The sequence below is a fragment of the Canis lupus genome, chromosome 31 (assembly GCF_048164855.1).
Source record: "Canis lupus baileyi chromosome 31, mCanLup2.hap1, whole genome shotgun sequence".
NCBI lineage: Eukaryota > Metazoa > Chordata > Mammalia > Carnivora > Canidae > Canis > Canis lupus.
This window is the reverse complement of record NC_132868.1, coordinates 6,056,466-6,078,115: the sequence shown is the minus strand read 5'-3', so window position 1 is coordinate 6,078,115 and position 21,650 is coordinate 6,056,466. Positions and strand designations below refer to the sequence as shown.

The following is a 21,650-nucleotide window of genomic DNA, read 5'->3' as shown; positions in this document are numbered from 1 at the left end:
CACAAATCTTTGATAGAAAAGAATCAGACAATTTTTTTCCAAGTTCTTCAGAGGAAGATATCTCATTATTTCTCAGGTAACCTATTTCAGGTTTTTTTTTTTTTAATTCCAAAGAGATTCTGGTGTTTAACCTAATCCCAATGTGTAAAAAAAACAGAGCTTCCCTCTGCCTTAAACAAATAAAACTAATCCAAAAAATTCTGAACACAATGAGATTTCCCCCCAACTTTTGCATCACTGTCATCTCATCAAGATTCTAAGATGGTGATATAGGGTGTCCCTGACTTTGTCTCCACCTCCACCCCAACACACACAAACTAACAACTATTCAAGAATAAGACATCATTGTGAGACTCCTGTGAGAACATGGGATGAGGCTGAAGTCTGCAGCCACAGATGGTGAGGCTGCCCCCTGCACCACAGATACCAAGCCCAGACTATTAGAAGGGAGGAGAAATGGCTACCTGCTGATCACGTTGCCTGTCTCCCAGGTCAGCCCAAAAACAGGCAGAGAGGTCTCCCCACTGAGCCTCCAGTTCCTCTAGAGGGTAAAGAGAACCCAGGGGGACAACCAGTTCTCCCTCCGACCCTGCATTTTAGATCACTATGCAGAAATCCCTAGTCTGTTCTCCTACCATGGGCTCAGGGGAATCTGTAGAACTCAACCACTGGGGATCTGAGTGTGATGAGAGAAAGGGAGAAGAACTTGCAACAACCAGCACACAGATCTTGGCAGACCCATTCTGCAGTGCTCAAACAGTAATCTCAAACATCTGCAGAACCAAGTTAGGGGCAAACTCCGACCAGGAAGCTCAGCAAGGTGCGGATCTGCCTCATTCAGGTCCACAAATGAGGGGTTTTGCTGGCCCTAAATCCAGGTTTGCCCACAGCCAGGCAAACAGCTGACTCATCCCCACCTGCCATGGAGAGTGCCTTCCAGCAGCCTCTGATCAGACAGGCTGGTGATGACTCCTGGAAGCAGTGCAGCTCAGTGGGGCTTGAGCAGAGAGGTGGGCAGAGCTGATTGCCCCCATACCAAAGCCAGGAACAGGTATCCAGTGTGCCCATGCTAAACACAGGCAGGGGGACTAATTCACAGCCAAGACTGAGGTAGCTCCCAGCCTCACCAATCAGAGAATTGGGGAGTAGTCTGGAGTTGCCCCTCTACCTCCTGCCCAGGCAATGGAGCTGAGACACAGCCCTGCCTGCTATGAAGAGTGTCTTCTGGACCCATTTGACCAGAAAGCCTGTGTGGTCCAGGAGCACTCAAGCCAACAGGCAGGTGAACAGAGCTGACAGTGCGCAGAGCATAGCCAGTAGCCCTGTTCTGTCTGAGAACTTGGGGTGCAGGTCAGCTTGGGTTAAGACAGTGAACCAAGAGCCTTACCAGCTTTATGGTTGCTTCTCCCACTGTATGCAGCAGAGAATCTCACCCATAGCCTGGTTCATGCTGAATATAGCCTCCAGGCTGTCTAATTTGAGCACCTAACCAGACCACCTCAAGCTGTATAGCTAATTCAATAGCCATACATATGGAGGTGCTTGAACAGAGAGCATAGCCCACAGCTCTGCTATTTGCATAGCAAAACTGGTGGCCTCATCTGACCACAGAATTCAGTGCACATTCTGGCCTGAATCAGGTCCTCCAACAATGAGTTATACAGACTCTGTGTCCTGTCCTGCTGCCCTGCCAGGGCAGGGAAACTAATTCATAGCCCTACCTACTACTGAATAAGCCTGACCAGAGAATCTAGGCAACTACAGAGCCCATCCTACTGCCTGCCTTGGGTAGGAAACAAAGCCAGCAGTCCTGTCCAGTGGTTCTCAGCCAGAGGCACACCCCCACCCTATCCTTGGAGCTCAGTTGCCTCACCCCAAAATAGACCATAATAGCAATGCCCATCTGGCCAAGGAAATTACCAGCAAACACACCCAAACACCCAAACTGCACAATTAGTGAAGAACTATCTCTGCCAAAGTAAACCTACAAAGTCTAGAAGAAGAGCCCGATTACTCAAACGTGTAGTTACCAACATAAGGAAGCATAAGTAACAAAATAAGAAGTAAACACATGGGACTATATCAAACTTAAAAGCCTTTGCACAGCAAAGGAAACCACCAACAAGGTGAAAAAGACAACCCATGGGATGGGTTTATTATCAAATATCTGATAAGGGATTAATATCCACAATACATGAAGAACTCATACAACTCAATAGCAAAAAAACAAATAACCCAATTAAAATGGGTAAAAGACCCAAATAAATATATCTCCAGAGAAGATATATAAATGGCCAACAAATACAGGAGAAGATTCTCAGCATCAGTGGTCATTAAGACAATGCAAATTAAAACTACACAGAGATATCATCTCATGTGAATTAGAATGGCCATCACCAAGAAGACGAGAGATAAATGTGGGCAAGAATGTGGAGCAAAGGAAATCCTTGTGCATTGTTGGTGGGATTGAAAATTCATGTAGCCACTGTGGAAAACACTACTGAGGATGCTCAAAAATTTAACGTAGAACTACAATATGATCCAGTAATTCCACTTTTGGGAATATATCCAAAAGAAATGAAAACGCTAACTTGAAAAGATATCTGTACCTCCACGGTCATAGCAGCATTATTTACAAAAGCCAAGACATGGAGACAACCTGTGTCCACCAATGGATAAATGGATAGAGAAGCTGTGGTATGTATAGCCAATGGAATACTATTCAGTCATTAAAAAAAAAAGAAAATCTGACCATTTTCAATAACATGGATGGAACTTGAAGCGATTATTCTAAGTGAAATAAGTCAGACAGAGAAAGTTCTGTTCTCACTTATGTGTGGAATCCAAATAAATATATAAACCAACCAAAGAAAAAGAGATCAGACTGTATGTAGTTACCAAACTTGAAGGATGGTGGGAGAGGAAATTGGAGGAAGGGTGTGAAAGGTACAGATTTTAGGTAGAAGGTAAATAAGTATTAGGGATGTCATGTACAACATGATGCTTATAGCTAACCCTGCTGTGAGATTTATTAAAAGTTGTTAAATGAGTAAATCCTAAGAGTTCTTTTTTTTTTAATCCTAAGAGTTCTAATCACAAGAAGAAAATGTTCCTTTCTTTTTATTGTGTGTGTATATATATATATATATATATATGAGAAGACATGTTAACTGAATTTATTGTGTGATCATTTCATAATATCTGTAAATCAAACCATTATCCTGTATGCCTTAAACTTACACAGTGTATGTCATTTATTTCTCAATAAACCTGGGTGGGCGAGGCCAAATTTCAATCATCTTAATAACTCAAACAATGTGTGTAAATCTATATTTACCTCTACTCTTCCTGGGTATCTTTTGTGGATGTGAAGAGTTTTGTATGAAATTAAACAAATGTTTAAAGGATATTGAGAAAAAATTTTTTCCTTCCAAATTTTAGATTATAGGAAAGATATTTGGGAGAAGAAATAATCTTGGTAGCCTTCATTTTATGTCTCTTCCAGTTTTCTCATCTCTGAAAAAAAGGTCATTTGACCACCATTCTGATTCTATAATTTATTTCTATTTATAGAACACTGAGGCTTTTAACATCACCAGCCACATTGTCTGCTTTTGAAGAACCGTAAGTGGTACCTCCTGCATTACAGACAAAGTGAACTACGGTGCTGGAATATCTTTTATATTTTTTTCCCAAAAATTGGGTAATAAAGTTTTTTTTAAAAAAAGATTCTAAGTGAGTTCATTTTAAAAATGACTCTGATTCAGGATCTCGCGTATATTTTTATGATTGAAATGGAATCAATCATCATGTTCACAATTTTGAAATAATGAAGTTCTTGGACCAGAAACCATGTGTCTAGTCTAGTTCCACTGTAGGTACAATTTAACAAATAATGAAAATTATGATTGTAGGCAATGTAGAAGTCAGTTACAGACCAGTCATAGATGTAAGGATATAGATATAAATGCCTCCATGGAGATGCCCTTCATTATCTTTGTTCTGATTTTCAATTTGTGTACTTGGCCAGGAAGCAGCAGAAAAGACTGGGAGGGCCATTCTAAGAAACTCAAATCTATATCACACAACCGTGCAACAGTCTTGGAAAATAGCATGTGAGTTTGTTCAAGCTGCCATAGTAAAGTACCACAGACTTGGTGGTTTCAACAACAGAAGTTTATATTCTTACAATTCTAGGGGTGAGAAGTCCAAGATCAGGGTGCTGGTTGGGTTGGTTTCTTCTGAAGCCTCTCTTCCCTGTGTCTTCACATAATCTTCCCTCTGTGTATGTCCGCATACTTAATCTTCTCTTCTTAAAAGAAAGCCAGTCATATTAGATTAGGGCCCACTCAGATGATCTCATTTTTAACTTAGTTATCTCTGTAAAGACCTTATTTCCAAGTACAGTCACATTCTGAGGTGCTGGAGGTTCGGGTTTCTGCATATGCATTTTGGTGGGGGCCATAATTCAGTCCATAGCATATAGGAAGCATCAGCATTACAACATTTGTCAAAGGAATGATGAGGCTGTTCAGTACCTCTCATAGAGGTGAACATCACTGACCCATTAGTCTCTAAAAAGTAGAAATGGGGGGAAAAATGTGCTTCTTCATGTGCATGGGTGGTGAGCAGTTCTTGCTGAAAGGGGTTACTATTTCATTGGCAATATGGCGGACACATCACATAGGGAGTCCCATAATGATATTCATCTGCTTCTTCCCTGAACTCATCTTTGACTGAAATCCTTCTCTTTCTAGTCTGGCAACTAGATGAATGACAGCTTTTCTGAGACTAGGTTGAATGACTTTGAGTTACCGCATGGAGCAAACTAATTTTCTGACAAGAAAAATGAAATGTGATGGGGTGACACTGGGTGTTTCAGAAGTCCTCCTCAATGCCTTATTCATATTGCATATGAGCATAACCTGGTACAATGACAAAGAAAAAAGATACCTGTTTCTCAGATGAGCAAGGAAACAATGATCAATAGAGATGAATTAGAGGACATCTAAATGCCAGAATCAATTATGCTTTGACAAATACTAATTTTGGAGCCTATCTATATGTGTACCAACCCCTGATACTTTTGTAAAGGCATGTCTTCGTATGTTGGAAAGTAATTTTTTCCAATTTGTATCACAACAGGTTTGATCTGTTCTATATGTTTTGAAAGATTATGAGATATTTCCCAAATCAAATTCACACATGATAGTTATATTTCTCTTTTTTCTCACAATCACATCGCTACTGTTCGTGATAAAACACTTCACAAAAATTAAAGCCTCTTACAGAATGGACTATTCTTCTATTATAATTAAAATTGCTGCTAGAGAGACATGGATCTGTCTTGCAGAGGGCAAAACTGGCCAATGGATCACTTCCTGTAGACAACAAAATGAAATGTAGATATCCTGTCTCAATAAAAGCTTAGAAGGGATGTTGAGCATCGGGTCTACTGTTGGAGCTACATGTTTCTAGGTGTAACATTTCTCCAAGTCAGACAGTTGTAAGGTTATTTCCTTCCACTTTCCTTGAAATACTCACCCTTGTAAGAACCTACTTACTAAAGGTCTGTCTGGTAAGTGTCAAACGCTTCTAAAAGTTTTGCATCTGCAGGAGTAAAAAAAAAAATTCTTTCATTAAATATGCAGTTGGCTCTCACTCTTCTGGGTATTGTGTTAGATTAGTGCTTCTCAGCCACGGACAATGTCCCCACCTCTCAAATGTCCAAGGGACATTTGCCATGTCTGGAGACAGTTTGGGTTGTTGCACTGAGGAGGAGGATTTGCTACCAGCATCTAACAGGTACAGACGGCTCCATGTTCTACGATGCACAGGACAGCCTCTCCTGTGAAGAGTTATCTGGTCTAAAACTCCAATAGGGCCAGGGATAAAAAATTCTGGAAATCAAAGGAAACTCATAGATTAGTAGAAACTTAAAAGTGCACAGAAACTCACGCAGCTGAGCCCAGCCTAAATGACCAGTCAGAAGAACAATGAGTTAAATAGCTATTATTTCAAGTTTGGGGTGATTTGTTATGCAGAAAAAGCTAACTGATACAAATTGATCATTTAAATTAGCCAGGGGCACCTGGGTGGCTCAGTGGTTGAGGCTTTTGTTCAGGTTGTGATCCTGGGGTCCTGGAATCGAGTCCTGTATCGAGCTCCCCATGGGGAGCCTACTTCTCCCTCTGCCTATGTCTCTGCTTCTCTCTGTGTGTCTCTCATGAATAAATAAATAAAACCACCCAGATAACAGTGCCCAGAATGACCTTGTATAGCTACAGGAAATGAGGATGGGAGAAAGGTGTTCTGGAGAAAGGCAGTATTAAGGGCTAGTGGACAGACAGAGCCAGCACAAGTGTTGGAGACATCAGACAGAGGGAATGAAATCAAGGAGACCAAGCTAAGAGGGTGAAGAGAGGCAAGAAAGAAAAAAGAGAAAGTGAAAAGAAAGTGAAAAGAAAGAGGGGGAAAATAATCTGAAGCAAGAGACAGGTGAGAAAAGAGGTGAAAGGGAGCTAAGCAGTACCTCCTTTAAGGTGTCACCTAGAGGAAAACAGAGTGAGACTCTAGCCTTGGGTTTTAGCCACGTGGACCAGAGTGGGCCTGAAGACTTGGCTGGCCTCCTGGAAGAAGATGTAAGTGTGACTTGGGACTCTAGTCAAGCCGTGCCCATAATAACACAATTAAGGGCACCCCCTCTGCCAGCAGTGAGAGTGCAGCTCCTCTGGGTAGGGAATACATCAAGGATGAGGTGGCTCCGGTATTCTTTTTTTTTTTATTTTAAGATTTTATTCATTTATTCATGAAAGACACACATAGAGAGAGAGAGGCAGAGACACATGCAGAGGGAGAAGCAGGCTCCATGCAGGGAGCCTGACGTGGGACTTTATCCCAGGACTCCAGGATCACGTCCTGGGCTGAAGGCAGGTGCTAAACCGCTGAGCCACTCAGGGATCCCTCCGAGATTCTATCAGCGTCTGTGGCTTATCTGTGTCCTGGGAGCTTTGTGATATAATCTGTTAGGTAGGGACATAGACTCTGGAACTTCTCTAACCAGCATCCTCCAAAGGGAAGGCTGGGAAAAAATGAATAAACAAGTCTATAACAGCGATGAGTGCTTTAGAAATGGAGCTCTTGGCCACATTGGGCAACCAATAGCAGGACAGTCATTTAGGGGCCTGCACTTCATACAGCAAGCATTTAGGGGAAGTCACAGGGGTCCCATGGAGACAAGAAAGGAACAGCCAAGCAGAAGGGATCACCTCACTCAACAGGAGAGGGTAGACAAATCCTTGGAAAGCCAGGATGGCCAGTTCGTGAGTAGAACTAACATGGACACCAAGAAACCTTCCTCAGAACATGAAAGAACAAGGTCTTTGGGGAAACCTGGCATTTATGTCACTCTCTGGGTGAAGATCTGAACCTTGCTGACATTGCAGCTGTGCCCATAGCTGCCTTGCTTCAGCTCTGAGTGGATGCGGGGGCAATGCTGACAATTGGAGCGATGCTCATATTTATCAAAGACAAAGTGTCTTAGGCACTAGATGAAATCCATGCTGTAAGAACCACTGACATCCCATTAAAACCAAGATTTTAGGGCTGATAGATTCAATTTTGATCATTTTGCAATCAGTTTCCATTATCATAAAGTTATAATGCTGGTCTGTAGTAAAAAAAAAAAAATCACGCAAATACTCATTTTCCCTGAACTACTCTAGAAATTTTTTGATGGCACTGTGTTCTATTTAGATTAAATAGGAAATATTAAGTGACACCCTAATAGGTAAAGAAATGAAGAGACATAAACAAATGCAATGATTTTCCTAAAACTTCAAAAAGTGGGGGTGGGGTGAAATTTGAATTCAGATCATAGTGTTGAATTCCACAGGGTTAAGAGTGCCTTAGCTTTTTATGTTATGCTTATCCCAATTTTTGCTATTTTTGCTATTACCATCTCTTCCCTCAAAAACTTACCCCACCCCAGAGTATCTCCTTTTTAAATTGACCCTTGTTCTTTATCTACTTCCTGCAGCAACAGCTCCACTGAGAAAAACATTTAGATATTACAAATCTAATTTGGTAATGCGAAATAGATCCCATGAGCTGCAGGCTGGCTGCTCCTGACCTGCACCAAGACTTAAATATTTAAATGTACATAGTTAATACCCTCAAGGAACAACAAAAGGCAATTCATGATGAAGAAACCAAATGAAATTATCTAAAAACTATACACTTCTCTTAAGAAGCAGAAACATGCCAATTTCAAAAAAGAAGGGGAAAAATGGACAGAGGATAGGAAATATTAGTGCCTACACACAAAAATTGGACAAGTGTCCAATTCACATATAACTGAAGTTCAGATCTGTTTAGAACTAAAAGAATGCAAATAAAATTGCAGTCTTTTGCTTCTCAGGTTGAGAAGTTTGATAATACCCAGAGATGATAAGAAAGTTTGAAAGTAGACATTCACACACACTGTGAACCTGAGTGTAAATGGATGCAATGTAGTGACGCACATTTCTTAGTTATCAGAGTGGAAAACGTACATACCCCGTGGTATGGCCATCCCACTTGTAGCAATCTATCCAGTAGGTATGTGTGCACAAATGTGCTTCTAGTTTATTTATTGCAGATTGTTCAAAATCGCAGGAACTTAAGCATAAGCTAAACATCCACTAGAAGCCAATTGGACGTTGGTTTTTGGTGGGAAGAAAACTATAGTCATTTTTAAAAACCTAAATAAAAAAATGTATAGGTGTTCTTAGAGGTGGAACTTCACAATAGAGTTGCGGCAAAAAAATAAATTTAAAAAAGGAAGTTGCAATGCACCTATACTGTGCATAAAGAGGCATCTGTATGCATTGAATATTCGTAGCCTAACACCTGGCAACTATTGAATGTGGCTGTCCCTGGCTGGAAGATATAAAACAGGGAAGGTCAGCAGAGAGGCTGACTTCTAACTGCTACATGTACTCTTCAGTTCTGTTTAGATGATTTCCTATGAGCATGCATACATTACTTTCCTAATATCCAATTATTTCATGAAAAGAAACCATACCATATCATGTCAGGAATGTAAGCTAAAAATGAAATTTGGTGCTGATTGACAGTGTCTGAAAGCCTCTAAATCCTAATCATCACTTTGATCAATTTAGTCCTGAGCCCAGGGCCGCTGAGGGGTCTACGATGACCAACTTGCTTCCTGTCCCCCTCTCCCCTTCCCTCCACCCTGCCTGCTGGGATCAAGAGGTTTTGGGGGGTACAGGGCTTTCAGTGCTAAACCATGACAGTCCAGTGACAAGAAGGCCACCCTGCTGGCCCGGGAAGATGCAGGGACATAGATAAGTGAGTTTCCTTTGGTGGGTTTCTCTAAGGCCATGTCCAAGTTTGAGGGAAGGAGTTGGCAAGCTCCTCGGCTTCATACTTCAGTCACATTCTCCCCAATTGACTCTGTTAGTAATACATGCAATGGGGGCCCCGGGTGACTCAGGTTAAGCATCTGCCTTCGGCTCAGGTCATGATCTCAAAGTCCTGGGATCGAGTCCTGCATCGGGCTCCCTGCTCAGTGAGGAGTCTGCTTCTCCCTCTCCCTTTGCCCCTCTCCTGCTTGTGCTTGCTCTCTCTCAAATAAATAAAATCTAAAAAAAAAAAAAAAGAAAAAGAAAGAAAAAAAGAAATACGTGTAATGTTTTGATATGTATCATAACTTAGGTCCCAAAGATGAGTGTTTACCTTTAAGCCTTCCCTCTACCCCCAACAAGTAATTCTGGGGCTACTGCTATAAATCAGCACCATTTTCCACATTAACAGTTGAAATGCAGTCACTCCAGGCTGACGGGATGTCAAGACCACCCACCCAGAGGGGAGAAAGGCACCAAGCTGGTCTCATACTTGAAAACAGGTATGAGAATTGGTGTGGCCTTCAAGACAAGCAACCCAAACCACTAGGCCCACATCAGGCTCCACTGAGGCCAAGACATGCCCTAGGAGGAACCACCAGGTAGATCAATGGGGAATGCTAAGTGACTTCTGGAGCCTCAGATGGCTGGGCCACAGTTCTGAGGAGAGCAGAGAAAAGGCCAAACACACCCTGGCTATAGTGAGGAGGGGTCTTCAGGCTTGCTCCAAAGCCATGAGAGGAATCCAGAGACAGAATAGCCAACAATCCTGAGAGGAGAAAGATTTCCTCAAGACTAGGGAAGGATTCCCTCCCTGTGGTTGGTGGTAGAGTCAGGGATGGGGACAGGAGCAAGGACATAGGAGCACAAGGAGAACCTCCCCACCAAGGGCACTCCAAATTCCAAGCCAAGCTGGCAGACACAGAGAGGGAACTATGGCAAGGCAGTCTGGTCCCATCATTCAGGACCCTAGATGGCCTCAAACATGCCCACACCCCAAGTAGACTTAGAAGACCAGAGAGCCTGGCCACCCAGAGGAACCATGGGGGGATAAGTGATGTCTGTACAGCCTCCACGGAGCTCTTGGCTCAGGCCCTCCAAGCTTTTGCACCATGTAAAGTTCTGGAACCAGGGCTGACTGTGGAATGAAGCCATGGAAACCAACTCTAGTGCAAAGACCCTGCCAAGACCCCATGGCACTTTCTGGGCCAAACCTCATTTGTTCCCAGCCAGCACTGCCTGCAGTGCTGCTCACCGTGGCTGCTGGCTGAGCTCCTTCATGGGGTCTCCGTCTGAAACCCTATTTCTAGTGTCTACTGAAAATGAGGGCAAAGGACTCAACCATAAATATTCTGTCTTTATGGCGCGTGCTTCTGCGAGGGCATGTCATCATTTGAAGGCAGCCCAGAAAACGGAAATAAACTTCAAAGTCTAAAGGAGAAGAAAGAAGGACCCATGGGATACTCTTCAAATGAAAATAGCTGACCAACAGGTACTTTGAGGCTTCTGGGCTACTTGGTTTACATGGGCAAGCGCGTAGCATGGATGGCAGGCACCACGTGGCTACAGACCATCACCTTCTCTTTGTTCTTAAATGAGAATCCTTGAAAACCCTGTGCCATGTGGCAGGTTTGATTTTGTTCACTTAATTTTCTTCTCTTCTATATAATTTTCTTCTGCAAAAATGGAGACAGTATTTTCTTCAAAGGCAATTTACCATGTAAAGAAATACGTACATAGAGGGGAAAGAAATGAACATCCCCATAGAATGATCCATTTCATACACAGTGATGTCTCTCCATACAGTCTACCTTTTTTTTTTTTAAATATAGAGAGAGCATGAGTGTTCACACGAGCAGTGTAGGAGAGAGGCAGAAGGCGAGCGAGAGAATCCCAAGCTGGTCCAGCACAGAGCCGGTCATGGGGCTCGATCTCACAACCCTGAGATCATGACCTGAGCTGAAATCAAGAGTGGGTCACCCAACCGACTGAGCCACCCAGGTGCCCTCAGTCTAACTTTTTAATACACCATTAAAGGCTTTGCCAGGATCTGTGACATGCCATCTACACTGAGGCTCTGTCACCAAACACGGATAACTGGTTTTCTTTCATAGACCTGTGACTGCTACCTCTGTGTGGGCCTCATCGTCCTTCCAACCACTCACTTGTTTACTTCCTCAGCACACATTTATTAGAGGCCTCACATATGTGAAGCATGATGCTCACCACGAGGAATATAGAGGTGAATGAAGCGTGCTGGTCCCTCTTGTGCAGTTACCCCCCCCAAGCAGGCCAGGGTCAACAGGACTCACATGGCCCTGAATCTGCTTTCTTCCCATCATGTTTACTTCCTCTGGCATCACTGCCATCTAATCATCTGTGAAATGAAAACCTTCATAGTTTTTCCACTAAACCATTCAATCTCAGAGCTTGAACTCATGCCTCTGTCTCTCACCCTGTATTTTTAAAGCAGCCCATAACAGAATGCCCCATTCATGGTGGCTTAAATTCTTAAGGTCTTTATTGTTAATGTGATGAGATATTTTAAGGGTGATTGGTGACCCAGCAATGTCATCAAGCAGCCAGGGTCTGTCCATCCGCCCACCATACCACATCAAGCATAATCGTTTGTCACCTCATCATCACAAAATGACTGCAACAACTCCATACATTGTGTTCCCACACAGTTATTCTCAAAGGCAGGAAAATTGAGAGACATTTTATTCCTTAAGTATTTGTGAATTTACTTTCTTTTCCTTTTTCTAACTGCCATATGCCCTCATCAGCATTCTATCAAACCAATATCCTCCTAAATAAGGTCCCTACCTCAAATCTATCCTATACACACATACCAACCCCAAATCGACTGTGTAGTAAGCCTTACGCATGGCCCCCAGTGATCCTTGCCTTCTGAGAGTCACATGCTATGTAGTCTCCTCCCATATTGTTCCAGGGTGGTCAATGCGGTCAAGAGAAGATGGCAAACATGACGGGATTTCACTTCTGAGGTTAGAGTATAAGAGGCACTGTGGTTTCCATCCTGGTCTCTCTCATTCCTCATACTGAGGAAAGCCAGCTGCCAGGTTCTAAGGATGCTCAGCAATCCCGTGGAGAAGTCCACATAATGAGGAAGTAAGGCCTCCTGCCAACAGCCACGTGAGTGAGCTTGGAAGTGGTTCCTCTAGCCTCTCTCAGCTGACATCTTCACTAGCACCTGTAAGAAGTCCTGAGCCAGAACCACCCACCTAAAATGCTCCAATTTCTGATCCATAGAAATTGCAAGCTTATAAATATTGTTTTGTGCCACAAAATTTGGGAGATAATCTGTTATTCAGTGATAGATACTGAATTCACTTCGCCTGAAAGCACACTACCTAAAACCTGAAAATGGTCTCATCATGAACAGCAGAAGGCTTGGCATTTCCAGGAGAGGAGTTTGGCTACAGAGTCTTTTAAGATATTTTGATGTTTCAAAATTAGAACATGTCACATAAACATCAGAACATCTGGCCACACTAGCTCCACATGTCCACAGTGTACCATGAGCTGGGCCAGTGGCCTGGCCATCCCCCTTAGAAAGCAGATTCCCTCCAACATATCAAGTGTCCTCCAATACTCCTCCATCAACAGGAATCAGGGCATGTGACAGTTGCCATTTTTTATCCTTGCCTATACCATCATTTGGTTATAACAGAGATATTTTTGTGTATCCTTGTCCCTATCAAAAGAGAGAAAATGAGAGATAAATCAAAAGGGCTCTACTAAAAAAGAAATTGAAAGCACATCTTTCTTTATAAAATAGAATATTCTCATGTGTTTGGTGTGTATATAAGAAATATAAGCAGGTCTCAAATCATTCATTTGTCTTACCTGTCTGGTCCCTTAGGCATCTGTGTTTATGATCCCAGATCTATAAGGCAGTGGTGTTTCACTAGCTAGCACAGGCCAGCTTTTCTGGAATCCAGCCCCAGACCATTAATTTCTCATGTTCACCCCTCTTTGATTCATCCCATTCTGCTCACCGTGAGGGTTTCATGTGTCAACCTGGCTAGGCTATGGTGTCCAGTTATTTAGTCAAACACTAGTCTAGATGTTGCTGTGAAGATATAGTTTAGATATGATTAATTTAAATTGGTGGGCTTTGAAAAATACAGATTGCTCCACATAATGTGGAAGGGCCTCATCTAATCAGTTGAAGCCCTGAAGAGGAAAGATTTCCGAATAAGAAGGAATTTGGCCTCAAGACTCAAATGTAGAAACCTTGCCTGAGTTTCCAGCCCACCTGGTCGGCCACACAGAATTCACACTCAAGACTGCAACCTCAACTCATATCAGGATTTCCTGCTTGCTGGCTTGTCCAACACATTTTGACTTGCCAACTCCCACATTGTGTCTTTCAATCTGTGTGGTGTGTGTGTCTGTGTGTGTGTGTGTGTCCTGTTTCTCTGGAGAACCCTGACTAATATACACACTGTCATCAACTGATCTGTGTCCTGCCAGATTCATATGCTGAAGTCCTAAGCCCACTATGATGGTATCCAGAGATGGAGCCTTTGTGAGATAATTAGATTAAGTCATGAGGTTGGGGCCTTCATGATGAGATTAGAGTTCTTCTAAGAAGAGGACTAGAGAGTGTAGAGATCTCAATCTCTCTCTCCATAGGAACACAGAATGGCCATGTGAGGGTGTAGTAAGAAGGCAGCCATCTGCAATCCAAGGAGAGGGACCTCACCAGACACTGACCCTGCTGGCACCTTCATCTTGGACTTTCAGTCTTCAGAACTGTGAGAAAACAGATTGCCACTGTGTAAGCCACTGTGTAAGCCACCCAGCTTATGGTATTTTGCTATGGTAGCCCAAGCCAACTAAGACACCCACCCACTGTGTTCCTTATACTTCTTGACTCCATCTTCCACGTTCTTGGCCATGCCTATCTATGGTCCTTGGTCATGCCACTCCCTTACACCCAGGATACCTTGTCCTACCTCACCCTCAACAATGCCGGCTCCTCCCCTAGGACTCGGCCTTGCCATCACCTTGTCCAGGAAGCTTCTCATGACCATGCAGACAGGGGTATGTGGTCCTCCCCGATGATGCTTGCTCTGCAGCCCTCTTGATCCACGTGCTAACTTGAAATATAATGACCTCCTTTATGTGGCCCACCAGAGTAGGAACTCTCTCTTATTCTATCCAATGAATGAATAAATAAGCCAGATGAATCCTAACATATTATTACTGAGGAGGACAAACAGACAGAATAATTTTAGGCAAAGTAGTTTTATGGAATTATCATGTAAATCACTACAGAATAGAATAAATGCTTTGTAATTTAGGGGGAAACAGAAGGATTTTCTGGGCCTCTGGCAAAGCTTTTTCCTAACTCAATCATTTCATGCACGGCTTTTGCAAACGCATCTTCTGCTGGTCATAATTATGCGTCTCCCACCCCCCACTGTTTCGAATTACTTTGTGCTAACACCAAAATTGTTCCACAGAGAGTCGGATTTATTTGCTGAAATGTGATGAGGAGAAGTGGGATAAGAGACATACTTCACATGCGGCGCCCGTTGCTAGCACAGCTGTATTTCTGAGAAATATATTTTAGTCCTTTTGCCCCATTTCTTTTGTAATTTAATAACTGAAGTACAAAGCTCATGAAAGCTGGGAATGTGTTGGAAGGTCAGTGAGGAAAAATGTGCGTGGTACAGTTAGGAGAGACAAGGGAGTTAAAATAACAGGGGAAATTGATCATTTAGGATCTTTCTGGCCAGTGGTTTATAGCTAAATGTCTGTTTCAACTAAAGACCAAGTACTGGCATGTATCCACAAAATAGCAAATTCAGAAATAGAATTCCTTTTGTTCCTATTGTAAGTATAATTACTTGTTAAAAAATTATTTAAGACCAATAGAGGGGTAGCTACATGTCCAAAATAAATAAATAAATAAATTAATTAATTAATTAAGCAAGCTTTGGTGGTGACTGGGTCTGCTCTTTGAATGACAGACCTATACATTCAACAGTTTTCCCACCTAGCACAGAGCCCTGCATGCAGCACAGGCCACTAACAACATCTTCCTCATGTGCACAAATAGCTTTATGTCAAAACCCGACATTCACTAAGACACTAGAAATTTGAACAGGTCTCTAGTGATGGATTGGCTAGTTTTCCTCCCTAAGGAGCAGTAGTTTGCAGTCTTTGCTTGGGGTTGCATTTGTAAACGGGATGTAGATAATATCTCCATGGTTTCTAGGGAATATAGAGTTATCCACACCGATGTTCATGATAGCCAACACAACATCCCAACTGAACTTTTTAATCAGCACTTTCGGGAGAATGAGGCCTGTTTTAGTTTAGTGGACACATCTGATGCTGTCTAACCATCTGACGCCGTGATGAGGCACAGAATGCAGGCTTGGCAATCAGACAGCCCTCCAGTCCTACCCAGGCTTGGCCTCACCAGATGTGTGATCTTGGGCAAGATGTTCTGCCTCTCTGAACCCCTATACCTTACTCTGTAAAAGGAAGTAAAGAAACATTCTCTTACAGGAACGGGATGAAATTAGTTCAAGCATTTAGAATAGGAATTGGCACACAGTAGATGATCACAAATGGTAGAAAGTGTTGGTAACTAAATATGGCTGACACCATTCCCCCTGGTCCAGGATTCTGGCGGAGGCTTCAAACAAATAGGCGGAAAGCCCCTCCCATTCCAGAATAAAGTTCTAAACACATTCCTTCAGGACCTATTAAGATTGAAGAGCAGGGTGCCTGGGTGGCTCAGGGGTTGAGCATCTGCCTTTGGCTCAGGGCATGATCCCGGAGTCCTGAAATCGGGTTCCACAACAGGCTTCTTGCACAGACCCCACTTCTCCCTCTGCCTCTCTCTCTGTGTCTCTTGTAAATAAATAAATAAAATATTTAAAAAATAAAAGATGAACAAAATGTTGAAAAGCCAGTCTAGCAACCCAACTATGTATCTAGCATGATGTATTCAATTTGTGTGCACTCTGCAACTTCCATATCTATATGTATATAATACAATATAACATAATGTTATAATACAGAATATAATGTATGTATGTAATATAAAATATGTAATCTTTACATACACAGATACATATATGGAAAGAAATGAGTTGGTTTTTTTAAAGATTTATTTATTTATTTATTTATTTATTTATTTATTTATTTATTTATGATAGGCGTAGAGAGAGAGAGAGAGGCAGAGACACAGGAAGAGGGAGAAGCAGGCTTCATGCCGGGAGCCCAATGTGGGACTTGATCCCGGGACTCCAGCATCGCACCCTGGGCCAAAGGCAGGCACTAAACCACTGAGCCATCCAGGGATCCCCCAAGAAATGAGTTTATTGAAGGCAATAAGCCAAAACAAGATTTGCCAGCCAGGGGCAGATTAGTATGTATTCTCCATCATGAGAGGGAAGTAGGGTGCTTGACCACCTTCTCAAAGTAAGGAAAGGAGGCTCCAGCAGAGATATCAGAAAAGAGTATATATAATTAAGGGTAGGAGATTGGCATCCTACAGCCAATGCACCACATGCTGAGCAAACATGAAGTGGGGGGTGGTGGTCCTGGAAGAGCTAAATGTATGTTTCTTGGAATTCGAGAGTACCTGTAGATAGAGACTATTGCCTGCTTCTCTCCTGAGAATTCCAAAAAAGAGAGCTGGCTGGTGCAGTATACTATGGAAGCTAAAGAGAAGGGACCCATTTGGGATCCCAGTGCATGACCCCCTTGAATGGCAAGGATGTAGAGAAGATGGTCAAGCCAAGCAGTTTGGAAGCACCCACTTGATAGGGCAGTGTACGGTGGTGAGCGGTCCCATCACCAGGAGGCTGTGGGTATACATCAGGACAAAAGCAGAGGGAAGATCACAAATCTGTGATCTCTGTGGGACTGCCAGACCATCACAGAGGCACCTCCCAAGGGAGTGCCAGCTCTGGGGGACCAACCATGTGTGCAGGACAGGTAGATCACAATGGCACCAAGCATGGGGAGATGTGTCCCATTTCTACCAATAAGTTTTCCCTGCTTCTGTCCTGGGGACATGCGGAGAAGCAATGAGAGCTGGGGTTGGGAGCAGCTTTGCACCAGATGTGAAATTGAAGAGTTCAGTCTAACCAGAACTTTTAATGCCCAGCAATGGACCTTCTTTGTCACGTGAGCCGAAGCATCGAGAAAGCTGTATGGGTCTGTCTAAGGCGTCTTCCATGGGCAGAGAAGGGAAATCCCACAAAGCAGAATTAAAAATAGAAGTGGGAGAAAAATAAATCCATGGTCTGCTTGTATATTTTGAGTTCAGAGGCCACAATAAGCCAGTCCCCAAATACACTGTCATCTTGTGATGGCAGCCCCCAGACAGGGACAAGCAGACCCAAATTCAGAGGTCAGATACTTTTTTATCGTGAACAACCAAGGCATGGCGGGGAGGGGGGGGTCTCTTCAGTTCTTCTGTACCATTTACTTGAGACTATCACATTAATTGAAACACAACCTAACTTGGAATGTCTAAATTATTATATTATAATGGAACAAAGCCCCAGGGACTGCAATCAAATTAAGTCAAAATCAGATTTCCACCCAATGTTTTAGAACTCTCGCTTACTCTTCCTTCCAAAATTCTTTTCCTCTTAATCACTAATCTAGGTTCCCTGGGAACTGTGTTCCCTCTTTTCTGCCCTCAAACTTTCCTCCCAACGAACCCCTTTCCCTTTGGGGCACAGATTTCTTCATGAGTTGAAATTGTATTTCTCTTTATACCATAGTCTATGAACATACTCAAGTTATCTAATGGGAAATGACATCTTCTGATGTGAGATCTACCCCTAGATTTGCCTAGATATCAAGCTTGTTAAAATACAGCCCTCAGGATTGGGAGAATAATGGTGGTCTGGTTTGCAACCTCCTTCCCCAAACAACCATGAAGTCAATAAGGAAAACAGATGAAACTCAAAAGGACTCATGCATTTGGCACTACCAGAAGAGAGGGAATGCTGCGACCTTTGCATTACCTGATCGTAGACGGAAAAGGCAGCAGATTCCCACAGAGCTCCCACACCCACTCGCCGCTGCTGAGAGCCTCTGAATGCAGAGGAGCAGAGAGGGGGCCAGAAAGAGTAGAAAGGAGAGCAGAGGGACCTGAGGGCTGAGAAGAACTACAGACAAAACCACCCCCGGAAGGAGAAAGGGAAACAATACACACAAAATGACTCAACACCAGTTAGGAGCTGGAGGTTCCTCGTCCTGCTGTGGAAAAGACACTGGCAAGTGGGTGGAACCAGAGGGGGCAGCTTGGAAGAAGCATTACTTGTGGGAGAGAAAGAGGTATATGGAGAAGACATGGTACCCCTTGGAGATGAGGCAGTGAAGGGAAAGAAGGAAATAAGAAGAGGAAAGTAAGTCTCCAGCGGAATAATTGAACCAACGGAATAACATCTCTTATCCTGGTTGGGATGTCTCAATGTGATCCAGATGTCATTTCTCCGGAAGTCAGCTTACACATGTAATGCAATTCCAGTAAAAATTCTAAGGAGCTTTTTAATGGAGCTAGGCTAGTTAGAAAAATAAACACACAAGGAAAGCCAGGAAAACACAGAAGAATTAACTCAGTGGGTGGGGGTGAGTGGGAGGAGGAATAAGCCTACTGGACGGTAAAACATGATACAAATCCTATACAGTGAAAGGCTGGCATGTGAACAGACAGGACAGTGGAGTTGAAAATAAAGAAAAAGATGCAAAACAGGTCTCTCAAATCACAGGGGCAACCATAATCTCTTTAATGAATGACAATACAATCAGGTAGTCATTTGGAAAAATAGATAAAATTAGATCCATTCCTCAAACCTTACATAAAAATAAACTCCAAATAGATTTAAATGTTATAAATAAATAAATAAATAAATAAATAAATAAATAAATAAATAAATAAATTACATATACCAGAAGAAAATAGAGGTCAATTCTCCTATAACCTGAGTATAGTAAAAAGCTTACAAATTATGACTTAAAATTAAATGCAATAAAAGATTGATGAATTTAACTACATAAAAATAAAATAAAAATTTTGGATGCTGTAAATACAACATAGGCAAAGTCAAAAAATGACAAACTAAATGAAAATATTTACAACACACATATAAAATAAAGGATTTGTATAACTAATTTATTTAAAAATATGTAAAGTTGTAAAATCTTCTATAGATTCAATGCAATTCTATCAAAATCATAATGGAAATTCCTACAGAGATGGAAAAAAAATCCTAAAATTCACAGAAGACCTGGAATAGCCAGATTGTTTTAGAGGAAGAAGAACAAAGCTGGAGGCATCACACTTCCTGATTTCAAAATATATTACAAAGCTACAGTAATCAAAACAATATAATGCTGGCATATGAACAGACATATAGACCAAAGGAATAGAATAGAGAATCCAGGAATAAACCCACACATATGTGGCCATTTGACCTTTGGCAAGGATACCAAGAATATAATGGAAAAAGGATGGTCTCTTCAATAAATGGTATTTGAGAAAATTGGATATCCACATGCAAAAGAACGAAATTGAACTCTTATATCACACCATGTCCAAAGTCAACTCACAATGGATTAGATTTAAACATAAGACCTGAAACTCTAAATTTCCTAGAAGAAAATATAAGGAAATTTTTTTTACATGCCCTGGCAATGATATTTTGGACTTGACACTAAAGCACAAGAAACAAAAGCAAAAATAAACAAGTGGGACTACATGAAAGTAAAAAGCTTCTGCTTAGCACAGGAAATAATCAACAAATGGAAAGGTAACCTACAGAATGGGTGAAAATATTTGTAAATAATTTATCTGATAAGGTTTAATACACAAAACATATAAAGAGCTCCTACAACTCAACAGCAAAAAAATCCAAATAACTAAATTCAAAACTGGGCACAGAGACTAAGTAGACATTTCCCTAAAGAAGACATACAAATGGCCAACAGGTATATGAACATGTGCTCAACACCAGTAATTACCAGGGAAATGCAAATCAAAACCACAAGGAGATGTTATCTCATGCCTGTTGGAACGGCTATTATGAAAAAGACAAGAGATCTAGGAAGGCCTGGCAAGGGTGCAGAGAAAGAGAATGCTTGCACACCGTTGGTGGGCATGTAAGTTCATGTAGTCACTATGCACAATAGTATGGAGAGTCTTCAAAAAATTAAAACTAGAGCTACAGTATGATCCAGCAATCCCACTCCTGGCTAAATAACTGAAGGAATTGATATCATAATCATGAGGAGATATCTGGGGAGCTTCCTGAGTTCTATACCCCACTTGGGGGGCTGCTGCGCCCACCTCTCCTGACGCTGTGCATTCCCTTAGGCAGGTGCAGTGGCTGCTGTGATGCTCTGGAACCTGAGGGTGATACAGCTGCTTGGCTGAGGCCTCTGGGTGCCCTTTCTTTCTGCCATGGTGGTAGCAGAGAACCAGGATTGTGAGAGTTTTTTCCTACCAATGAGTAATATGCTTATTTATATAACTAATTAAGCTTTTTTTTTTTTTTTTTGGCAGAAATTCTCTGACATCCAGGAGCAGAGTCTATGCCAGGAAAGAGCAAAGGAGCTTTTCATGAAGTGGCTCCTTGGAGGTTCTTGTGAAAACAGCATGTCTGACACTGGGGCTACATACATTTTTAAATGCATTTGTTTTTGTTTTTTTTAAATGGTCAAGAAGCCAATTGCACGTGAAATTGTGTATGAAAGTGTATTCCCAAACCAGAATGTGGAGGAGCTGTAGAACACAATGCCTCTGGAGTTAGGCCGGGTTACAACACTTGTGATGCTAACCACATCTTAACTCTCCTGAGATTGTACTCCTTCATCTAGAAAATAAGGCCTTTCCTAACCTTGCAGAGCTCTAGCAAGGGTGAAACAAAAGATTATCAAAAACTCTTAGTGTCCAGACTAACCTATAGTATGCACTGAATAAATAAAATCTCAAAAAAAAAAAAAAAAAGTCAAACAAAAGGTACCGTCATCATCATGTTTTGAGTGTTGCAGGATTTTTTTTTTCCTTTCTTGCTTATTTTCCACAGATGTGTTTCTCAATTTTGACAAATTCGATTTTGAATATTTTAACTCACTACTACAAAGGACAGTGAATATCTCTAATCAAGGGAGAATTTACATTCACTGGTTAAAGGCCTTCTCTTGCCCTGGGTAGTAAGGGAATAGGAAAAGGAAGGA

General features: G+C 42.0%; 2 long non-coding RNA genes across 4 annotated transcripts; one reads left to right on the top strand and one right to left on the bottom strand.

Moving 5' to 3' along the window:
• Positions 1 to 4,166: 4,166 nt before the first annotated feature.
• Positions 4,167 to 14,006, bottom strand: LOC140621921 (uncharacterized). Of its 2 annotated transcripts, none has more exons than XR_012021651.1 (3): positions 13,275 to 14,006; positions 5,545 to 5,610; positions 4,167 to 4,312 (listed from the first exon to the last, which is right to left on the bottom strand). It is a non-coding gene; the product is annotated as an uncharacterized lncRNA (long non-coding RNA). The 2 variants fall into 2 exon arrangements; XR_012021652.1 differs by lacking the exon at positions 13,275 to 14,006 and adding an exon at positions 5,717 to 7,577.
• LOC140621920 (uncharacterized) lies at positions 10,329 to 21,420 on the top strand. Of its 2 annotated transcripts, XR_012021650.1 has the most exons (3): positions 10,329 to 10,896; positions 14,067 to 14,211; positions 20,977 to 21,420. It is a non-coding gene; the product is annotated as an uncharacterized lncRNA (long non-coding RNA). The 2 variants fall into 2 exon arrangements; XR_012021649.1 differs by lacking the exon at positions 10,329 to 10,896 and having other exon boundaries at positions 13,997 to 14,211.
• The last annotated feature ends 230 nt before the right edge of the window (positions 21,421 to 21,650 follow it).